The following is an 11,724-nucleotide window of genomic DNA, read 5'->3' as shown; positions in this document are numbered from 1 at the left end:
GCCAACCCTGTGCGTAAAACCTATCGAGTTCACTGCCCCGGTAGCTTCACTGGGTCCCTTTGATGGATCGCGGTTTGTGAACTCCCCAACCGCGATAAGCCCAGTGAACTCTAGAGAGTTACAGAGGCCATTCACATAAAACCCAACTCCAACTACTTATGAGTCTAAAAAATTGTGATCGCTCCACTACTCATGAGCTTAAACTGTGTGTAAGACTAACTAAAACTGAAACTTAGTTACACCCATTTAAAGTGCCACATAAGCGATACAGTGCTAACAAGTCATATCAAGATTGTTATTGTGCTAGCATGTACTTATCAAACACGCTTGCAAGAACTGATCATTTCTTAAAATTATGCTTACTCATGCTTAGACTTGTTTATGATACTTGCAGAGTTATAAAAATCAGCACCAATCACAGAAAAAGGGGATATGATTATGAATCTTGAACCAGTTCATAATTCTACAAATGCATGTGTTCATTCGTCTCACATAAAAATGCATTGTTATAAATTACTACAAGAAATATAAAATGTTATATCTTCTCTTTCAATTATAGCAATATCAGGAAAGTTTAAAACATTTGCAATATTCTATTCAAAAGTTCAGTCTTTTGAAATAACTATCAGTTAATCACAATATGTTTACCTTTCTAATGAGAGCTGTGAGGTCTTTACAACGAAAATGAATTGTCCGGTAAAATTCTTAAAGGCGGCGGAGGATGAAATCGCGAAGAATCGTCATCTTCTTCTAGAAGGATCAATGATTCAAATATATTCTTCGAATTCCTCAGAGGGACACCAAAAGTTATCCATCCCTCAAGGGTATCAGCGAGCTTTACTTCATGAATACTATCTTTTAGAGAAATTCTCACACAGAAGTGACCTGGACAGGGGGCATGATTAGTCTCTTCAGAGTAACCTATGCCTTGATCTTTTTGATAACTCCTTAGCTGTGGCGAAAGAATGTATATGGTATGATCTACGGAATAATATCTACGTATTAAGTAGTATTGTTGAGTCCACCAACGCATCCAGGGATAAGAAGTATGGACAAGATAATCATAGCCAGGAATTATGAAGCGGGATCCAGTATTGATGTTTAAGAGTTGCCTCCATATCAAAGCCCAATTATATGGCTCAATACCACAACTTCTCATAGATCTCATAATGATGTCGCAGGTCTCTGGTACAGTCTAATCAAATTCAAATTGATGAGCAAATCTGCTCGGATAATACAGTTCGTGCCAGAACATGTTACCTTCCCTTAGTGGAAGCGTACTGATCTGATGGAAATAAGAAACGAATATTCACCAAAAGAGATGGAATCATCATCAATGACTTCTATGCCTTTCGAGTGGCTGGTGAATGGAAATTGATAAAAGTCGATAGGGTCACTATCCTCTATCTTTCGAGTGACCCAACCATTTGATTTCTCGATCATCCTCCTTAGTTGGAAATGTTGTAAAGGGAGCAGATGAGGGTTTGAATATACTCTTCTTGAGTCAGCAAAGGTCCAAGGGAAGTATAATCCTAGCCAGCCTATGAAGAAATATCAAGGAGCACAAACCGAAAAAGATTTGATTGTTGAATCTATAGGACCGGAGATGATGTCCCTAAAAGCGTGATACAGAGAGCACATAACTGGAGCAACTAGCGAATATTTTCCTCCACCATTGCACCTGCGACTATGAAGAGATATGGTCTGACGATATCCATCTGTTCCGAGTCAGGAAATATTACCAAGCTTAACCAGTAAACTAGAAAAATGGCTAACTCGTAGGAAGAACTGTATTCAGTGGTGCTCCTAATATTCTCACGAATGGTCTTGAGTTCTTGATAATTATGGCTTGTGAAGCTATCAAGGTAAAGATATGATTGTTAAAGCAAGGCAACATAAATATATATAAGACCAAGATAATGGAAATAGAAAGCAGGAGGGTGAAATGAATGGGTGATTGGGGACTAATGATTGAGAAAATCCTAGAAGATAGTTGCATCTGTAAGACCCGTGTCCTAGTCCGTACCGTTCCGTTAGCTTCCGCAGTCCTTCCGGTCAAATTCTGGCAACCTTCGCACCGTATCCGATGATTGCGCACGATCCTAAACCAGGTCCCGCATACCGAAGTCGGTTCAAACAGAAACTTGTATCTTAGCGACCGTGTCATCGCCGTAATTCCAACGCTGCGACTCGTGCACTGAACCGATACCCAGGCCAGGAAATGTAGGCCAGCGTTTGTTTGGGAGAAACGCCTCGCGTTGCGAATATTGAGGGAATCGAATCTCTACGATATGTCCCACCAATCAATCAATCAATCAATGTCAAGTACAACCATACCTCAAGTATAATAACCCATCCCTACTTTTTTCAAAAGTCCACTCTCTCTCCACCTCACCATTCCTCTTTTTCCCATTTTCAACCACAACCATACCACTTTTACAAATTTTCAACCCAACCCATCACCCATCACACCTCACCCATCCATATCACTCCCATCATCTCTCTCTCTCTCTCTCTCTCTCTCTCTCATTTCTCAAATCTCCCAAGCAACTCAAAGCCTCACACGTCCAAGCATTCCCAAGTTTTTCCAAAAACATCAAGTGTGGCCCACCTTCTCATCTCTCATCCACACCATCAAAATCCTATCAACCACCATCAAAAGGCAAGGTAAGGAGAATAGAAGGCTAAGGGAGCAAGGAGGAGGCCTAAAGGTGGGTGATCTACCGTTGTTTTCAATTTTAAGGGCCACTTGTTGTGGGACCCACATGATGTATGCATTATACAAGGGAGGGTCCATTAGTGGTGGGGTCCCTCCCCCTTCACGTCTCTCTCTGTAGCTATTATGATGGGAGTGGACCCCACAAATGTGTGTTATAGATGTCCATCAAACGGTGTGGCCCATCCTGTTACAGGTGGTGGTCCACACCATCCATTATTTGGGAATGTGGAGACCCCACACTAGACTAAGGGTATATGTCATATTATATTAATATAAATATATATATGTATACATATAGGTGGGCCACATCCAAGTGGGACCCACCACAATGCTTGTGCTATATGTAAACCGTCCAGCGTCTTTGGACGCTGGACGTGGTGTGCTAAACAGAGAAGCGTGAACTAACGATGGTGCACAAGTCAGCTTTAAAAAATAATATATAAATAAATAATATATTTTTTGGGAACTCATGTGGGCCCCACCTAGATGTATGTATAAAATCCAAGCCATCTATCCTCTTCCTTAGATCATTTTAGGCATTGAACCGAAAAATGAGGTTGATCTATTTTCCTGGCGGGCCATGGTATAGGAAACAGTGTTCCTACCTTTGATTTACTCTATGATGCTCCTGTATAACAAAAACAGCCCAATATTGGACTCTATGGGATTGTATCGAGCTACAGGGACCAATGGCTGGGATGGATTCATTTGAGGTGGGCCCCTATCAAAAACCACCAGATATATGGTTTTCAAAAAAAACATAAAGGAAGAGGGGCAGCAGCACCTGTTGTTGCCGCTGTCAGTGGGTGGGCGGACGGCCTGGCAGGCCCTCACGACCCCAGTTGTGGGCCCCACTGTGATGCATTTCGAACATCCACACCATGCATTTGATGGGTCCCCTCGGACCAGGTGGCCGCCTCAAAAATCAGCTGTATACGGAACTCAGGTGGGCCACACCATTTAAAATCATGTGAAGACATGCCTAAATATATACAAATACTTGGTGGGGCCTACCTGAAATTTGGATGCGGCTAAAACTTGGCCTGAACCCTTAGCCAAGTGGGACACACATAATGGGTGGGCTGGATTTGCGAACCACATCGCGGTGGGCCCCTGACTGTTACCTTATGGTCAGTTTGGATGGCAAATAAATATTACAGTGGGCCATAGGTCCACGTGACCCTCAATAGGTTGGACGTAAATAAGTATCATGGTGGGACAGAGGTCCACGTGACCCTCAACAGGTTGGATGCAAATAAACATCACGGTGGGACCAAGGTCCACGTGACCCTATCAACAGGTTGTATGGCAAATAAACAGTGCAGTGGGCCAGGTCTAAGTGACCTTATGAATAGTTTGGATGGTGCATAAACATTCCAGTGGGCCCCCAGGTCCACGTGACCTTATGAATAGATTGGATGATAAATAAATATTATAGTGGGCCCTACCCTGGTCCACGTGACCTTATAAACAGTTGAATTGAAAATAAACATTATGTTGGGCCCTAAGTTGGGTGGAAAATGAACATTACTGTGGGCCCCAGGTCTGAGTGACCTTATCAATGGGTTGGATGAGAAATAAACATTATGGTAAGCCCCACATGGGACCCACTTATGTATGTATTGTAATCCACACCCTCCGTTAGCGTGGGCTCCACCATGATGCATGTGTTTCATCCAAACCATCCAACCATTTTGGAGATTATTTAAGGCCCATTGTTAAGGCCCACCTTGATGTATTGGTGGTCCTTGTTGAGGCCCACTTTGATTTGTATACGGCCCATATTATGAGGCCCATTGTGATGTATGCAAGGCCCATGTGACTAGGCCCATGTTGATGCATTTGTGGCCCGTCATTGAGGCCCACCTTGATGTATATATACGAGACCCATGTATGAGGCCCATTTGATGTACTGGAGTCCCATGGGTCAAGACCCTATAGGACATACATAAGGCCCATTGTAGTATGATTCCACCATAGTATATGTGTTGATTTTATAGCGGGCTACACTTTGGGAGCAATGATGGTTTGATGTCCACATTGTAAGGATGATATTGGTTAAATGTCTGCATTGTCACTCTCTCCCTAGGGCCCATTAATAGGCCCGTACCTGTAGCATATAGTCCGTCTAGGCCCATATTCGTTTTGATCAGAACCCATCACCACATAACATGCTTAGTATAGATTCATGATTCATGATCATACGCATCATATGTATGCCTAATGTGAGGATTGATTGATCATTGCACATGCCTTTGGGTAGATGGTTTATGGACTCCCTAATAGACGGAGTTGCCCTACATAAGCGCGCGGTACACGCAGGATTGTTGCATGTCTGATGTTATGTTTCATGCACTTACATTCGTGTGATTGTGCTTATTGTATGCCCTAGTGACATCAGGGCCATAGCCTCCACAGACAAGTCGTGGGTGGCTAGATTGGATACCAGAAATGTTTGGTTCTAGCATACGGGCGCCATAGATGTCCCTGGGTAAAAATCCCTAAACCTGATGGTACCAGAGGATGAATCCAACGTCGAGACTGACTGGATATATGACCGCACGAGGGCCGAATACCAGGAGGTTGCATCTCCCACTATGTCGTGGTCGGTTGGAAAGGGGTGTGGCCTTACTCGCCCGAGGGTAGGGGGCAACACTAGGCTGAGTTTGACCAGCTCGTGAATGGGTCCGCTATCGTCATGCCAAATAGGTATTGGCAGACTATTGGCCAGGCGGATAGTGAGGTTTCTTACGCTCACTTGGACTATGTGGCTTAGAGAGCGGCAGTGCCTTTTGGAGTGTACTAAACCCCGGTGATTATCCAGAATGAGAACTGTATTGATATATGATGAGGATGGCATGCTTGCGTTGCATCTCGCATCGCATGGCCGTGTTATGGCCGATAGCATTCATATCTTGCACCGCATAACCTTGGTATGGCTGATTGCATTCATGCACTCATCGCCATAATTCCGCATTACTCTGACCTTGCATTCTAAGCACGCTTATATTGGGCACACACTTACACCACCCTCTAAGCTTTCTATAAGCTTATGCACGATTGATGCGTGCAGGTGACGCCAGGACGCAGTCGCAACCATAGTCTGGCCGTAGTTGGAGCATGCAGCCGAGCTTCTGGAGTTTTGTTACTTTCGTTACATTGTATTTTCCTTTCATATGCACTGTATTCAAAAGTTTTTGATCATAGTGGATTTTGTGATGGTGTTCTTGTGGTTATTGTTCGTGGGTTATGCTTATGGTTATACTCATTACAATTAAACTGATGACTTGAAATCCTCCTTATAGCATCCCAGGATCAGAACCTGGTGTATGGGTGCCGGGAGCCGAGAATGGGGTACTACGGAGGCTGTCGGCGCCAGATTTGGCGATCGGGAATTTTGTGAGCCCAGTTTCCGAGTTTGGAGTGTGACAACATCTCTATAGAAATGTTCTATGTGGCTATGATTGCATCGAAAAGGTTAATCTTTCCAGAGTGGTAGTATGTTTTTGAGCAATAGTCCGAGCCCAAGCACTATAGAAATTTCAAGGAGATAGAAGACCCCTAGCCAGAAAGTCATTTGTTCTCTAGGGTGTACGACTATTAAAGAAATACTACCGAGTGGTTTCAAAGAAATGAGTCAAAAATGGCTGATGAGGATTATGATAAGGACGTAAAAATCGCATTTTATTTATCATGCCATCTTTTTGACGAGATTCATTCCCTTCTAAACGTCCTTCTAGAATCCTTGGTTCCCTCATGATCCAGTTGTCTACAGAAACAAGGATGCTTCGATAGGTGGGTGGTTCGCTACGCAGAATTGACCAATGATGTTGTAAATTTATAGGGATGGTAATTGTCTCACTCGCAAAAGGGTGGCGAAGTTCTAATACTTCTTCATTGATTTCTATGCAATCCCAAGTATGTTGGGAAGATTGTTTAGATTCCAAAGAGGATGAAGGATCCTTTCTTCTCGAAGATGAAGCCTTTGAATGTTTCATGAGTGAAGGATAAAAATTATAAGATTATATATAAGGTTTTAAGAAAAAGGAGGAGATTTGAGGTTCAAAAGCAAATGCAGCAGAGTTTCAGGATAGGAAAATCTGCACTAAGTACAAAGGAGTTGAGCGGTCTGCAAGTTGCACGGGTCTGCGAGTTGCGCAGGAAAGGGGGTCAGAAATGAAGAAAATTTTGAAGTGAAGAAATGGTTGGGAGTTTGATATTTATAGCCGATCTGGGTCTGATTAGAGTTGCGCTGGTCCGCATAACTCAGCTCACAGGCAAGTGATTTTGATCCTTCAAATTGACTTGATAAGCAGTCAAATCTCAGATCAAGGGGGCATCTGTTGGAGAAAAAAATTCAATTAGAAAGGAAGTAAAGAAGGAAAGAAGATTGAAGGAATACATAGTTCAAAGCCGAATTGCACAAACTAATAGCCAAGTTGCACGGATCTCAAGTGGCACTAGGAGTGAGTTACGTTGGGAGTGGGTTGCGCTGAAACCTGAGTTGCGCGGGACCATGTAACTCATCATAGTTGCGCTGACTTACACAACTCTCCAAGAAGATGGTTGGATTGAGGTTGCAAAGTGGTGTGTAGTGGGGTCCATGGCACAAGATTCGAGGGCCCATATGTGCGGAAGCTTATAAATACCCCCAGAACCCCCTCATTTGGAAGGATCGGATTTCCAGAAGACTAGTACCTCTAACAAGTATTGGAGAGAGAAGAGGGAGAGGGAAGAAGGTCGGGCCGTGCTACATCATGCGAGTTGCGCAGGCTCGTGCAACTCATGGAGGAGTTTTGCGGCTACTCTATGAGGCAACACCATGTTGATCTTTTTCAAAAGTTCTCAAGTCATTTCAAATATTTCAGGGGTTCTGGCACTCCTTTATCATATTAATGAAGGAAGAAGTGCAAGGAAGACCCGCACAACTCATCTCTGATGGAGACATGACTAATATGAGCCGGAATGATGCCAAAATTTATATTTGAATCTATTTCAGCACTTGTATTTTTGTCATAGAAACTCTATCCTAGAATTAAAGGATCAAATGGATGTAACGAACTCAAAATGACCAAAATTGATGAATGTTCTCTCTATTCTTTCTCTTCGTCATTATTAAGTAAGATAATTCCCCTGAATAAAATGTTCAAATGCTTTTCATTTCTGGTAGAAACAGGGTTGAGGGTGCGGTTCGGATTTCAAACCCAAATGGGATAACGTTCTATTGGAGACCATATTTGTACAGCTACCACTATCGATGATCACTTTGCAATTCTTCTCCCTACATTTTGGATAGGTGTAAAAAAATCACAGTCCAATGTTAGTCATCATTTTTCTTAACATTGGTCAAGGCGCACCTGACTACTACAAGTGGTGTGTGCTCTTCTTCCTCTACTTCCTCTACTTCCTCATCACCAACACTAGTGATATTAGGCTAATAGACTTCTTCAAAATTGCCCAATTCATCTCCTTCTTCATCGCCTATGCCAATTATTGGGGCATTGTTCCTATCCTTTGAGGGACACTTATGCGCAAAGTGACCAAATCTGTGGCAATCAAAGTATTGTATTTGCTCACCTCCCTTATAACTAGCACTAGCTATCCATTTTCCTTTGACATCTCTAGGGTTGAACGAGGAACCAACTTGGGGCTTGGATTGGCTCCTCATGTTAGACTTAGTCCCTTGAGGATAAGTCTTAACACTTGGATCCTGAGAGTCATAATGCCTACCAACTGGTGCTTTAAGATAGTACCCAATGTCTTACACCACTTGGTACATATGCTCCAACATGCCAACATCACGAGAATAAAGTTCTCGTTGGATCTTGAATCGAAGGCTCATCCTGAATCCAGACAATGTAATCATTGGGTCCTCCTCAACGTCATATCGCATCATATATTCCTCGAACTTGGTAATGTAGTTTGACACAGTCATGGGTCCTTGGCGTAAGGCTTGCCACTAGTTTAGGAGACTCTAATGATAAGAGATAGGAATATACTTTTCTTTAAGGAACTCTTTCATCTCAACCTAGTGAGCAACTGCGGGTTCTCTCCTTTCAAATTTACCCTCCATGTTGGTCCAAAAAAGTTTGGCTTGGCCCACCTGCTTCATCTTGGTAAATCTCACTCGACGAGCATTAGACATATCATACTACGCAGAATAGTTGTCCATGTCTACCATACAATTAAGGAATACTTTGGGGTCCAAGTGACCATTAAAGCTGGGAGCCTCAACTTTTACACCCTTCATGACTTGCATGTCTGGATCATGATGGTCATGATGTTCCTCACATTATGGTTACACTTATGCTCGACCACTACTAATGCCTTGGCCGTGACTATGCCCTTGTTTATGAACTTGAGCTCCAGCTTGAGATTGAACATCTTCTCTAGTGTTGGGGTTTTCCCATAGGGAGTCCTCAAGTCGATTGACACATGCATTGGTCACAGTTAATTGAGTAGCGGTGGTTCTATTGTACATTTCAATGGCCATCAGACAGTAGTTGATAGCATTAAGGGCTTTGCCAATCTACTCTAAAGACACTAATCTAAAAATTCAGCAAACTGTTACCCTTAAATATTATGTTAAAAATTCAATAGGGTGATAATCTGAGAGTACCAAACTGAAAATTCAATAAGAGTGTAATCTGAAAATGACAAACTGAAAATTCATCAAGGTGACAACCTCATATTACTATGCTGAAAATTCAGCAATGGTATAAGTAGAAAATGTAAGATAAAAATTCAGCAATATGATACATCAAACTATGAACAAAAATAAAAAATGTGATCCTATATGCAATGTATGCTCTACTAACACAAAATGTGACTCTAACCTAACTGCAACACAAAAATCTTATACTAAACCTATGGTCTCTGTTACCAAATTTGATGTAGGACCAATGCATGAACTCAAATAATGTGAGAGTTCAATCAGGAAAATTAAATTAACTAATGAAAATCATAAAGCTTGCTATCATCATCGCAAATACTAATATTCCAAAAGGAGATCATGCATAGTTTATGCCTATGTTGCCAAGCATCATCAAATAAGACCATTAAATATGGAAAACTAGGATCTAATAGATGTAGAAACATCCAAATAACATAAGGTTAAGCATATTTTAAAGAGGAATGTCTAATAGTACATAGGGTTAACTACATTTGGGTGTAACTAAAGCTATGATTTAGGAAAATTGGTGAAAATTTGATCGACGCTTCAACTTTGACACTAGCCTACTCATGGTCTACTAGATCGATGAGTTTTAATCGCGACCCTATTTTAGTATCGCAATACTCTGAGACTTGTACACTAGTGACCGCGTGGCCACTACGATTCCAACGCCACGTGGCACGCCCCATTGTGACTCCTAGATTAGAAGTTGCAATTTTGGTACAGTCTGAGGTGGGTAGTGTAATGCACGCGGGCCCCACTTGCTTAAATCACAAGGTTGTCCAATCAATCTATCCATCTATCAATCCATCAAATAAGCCATCAATCACTCATGTCTCTCTCTCTCTCTCTCTCTCTCTCTCTCTCTCCATTAATCAAATAAGCACATGCCTCCCATAGCACAAGTTTAGGCATATTTTAAAGAGGAAGGTCTAATACTACCAAGGGTTAACTAAATTTGGGTGTAACTGAAGCTACGATTTAGGAAAATTGGTGAAAACTTGAAATTATGCTTTAATTGGGTAAATTGGGTAAAGCGATTGGTTGTTTAGGCTTTAATTAGAAGGGCATTTAGGTTTTGGTTAGTTGGAGGGTAAGGATTTAAGAGGAATGGAGGGAATGTGGAAATTAGGATTTGTGATTATTGTAGAAATTAGGGGGTTTTTTTGGAATCAGGTGTATAACCCGTAACCTCATGAAACCTTTTGTACGCTTCAACTTTGGCACCAATATGCTCATGGCCGACTGAATCGATGAGTTTTAATCGCAACCCTATTTTAGTATCGCAACACTCCGAGACTTATACACTAGTGACCGCGTGGGCGCTACAATTCTAACGTCGCATGTCACACCCCATTGTGACTCCTAAATTAGAGTTGCAATTTTGGTACAATCCGAGGTGGGCAGCGCAATGCACGCAGGGCCCACTTGCATAAATCACAAGGTTTTCCAATCAATCTATCCATCTAATAATCCATCAAACAAGCCATCAATCACACATGTCTCTCTCTCTCTCTCTCTCCCCCCATTAATTAAATAAGCACATGCCTTGCCTCCCATAGCATAAGGTTAGGCATATTTTAATGAGGAAGGTCTAATACTACCTAGGGTTAACTAAAATTGGGTGTAACTGAAGCAACGATTTAGGAAAATTGCTGAAAACTTGAAATTATGCTTTAATTGGGTAAATTGGGTAAAGGGATTGGTTGTTTAGGCTTTAATTAGAAGGGAATTTAGGTTTTGGATAGTTAGAGGGTAGGGATATAAGATGAATGAAGGGAATGTGGAAATTAGGATTTGTGGTTATTGTAAAAATTAGGGGGGTTTTGGAATCAGGTGTAAGACCTATAACCTCGTGAAACCTTCTATACGCTTCAACTTTGGCACCAGCATGCTCATGGCCGACCAGATCAACTAGTTTTAATTGCAACTCTATTTCAGTATCGCAACACTTTGAGACTTGTACACTAGTGATCGCGTGGGCGTTGCGATTCCAATGTTGCGTGGCATGCTCCGTTGTGACTCCTAGATTAGAAGTTGCAGTTTTGGTTCAATCAGAGGTGGGCAACGCAATGCATGCGGGCCCCACTTGTATAAATTGCAAGGTTGTCCAATCAATCTATCCATCTATCAATCCATCAATCAAGCCATCAATCACTCATGTCTCTCTCTCTCTTTCTCTCTCTCTCTCTCCCCCCATTAATCAAATAAGCCCATGCCTCCCATCATGCAACCCATGCCTTGTTCATGCTAAGCCATCCCTCTCTCATTCTCTCTCTCCCCATTCTACCCCTCCATCTTTTCCTAATCCCTCCTATATTGTAAAATTTTT

This window comes from Magnolia sinica, chromosome 7, assembly GCF_029962835.1.
Source record: "Magnolia sinica isolate HGM2019 chromosome 7, MsV1, whole genome shotgun sequence".
NCBI lineage: Eukaryota > Viridiplantae > Streptophyta > Magnoliopsida > Magnoliales > Magnoliaceae > Magnolia > Magnolia sinica.
Note: the sequence above shows the minus strand (reverse complement) of the source record.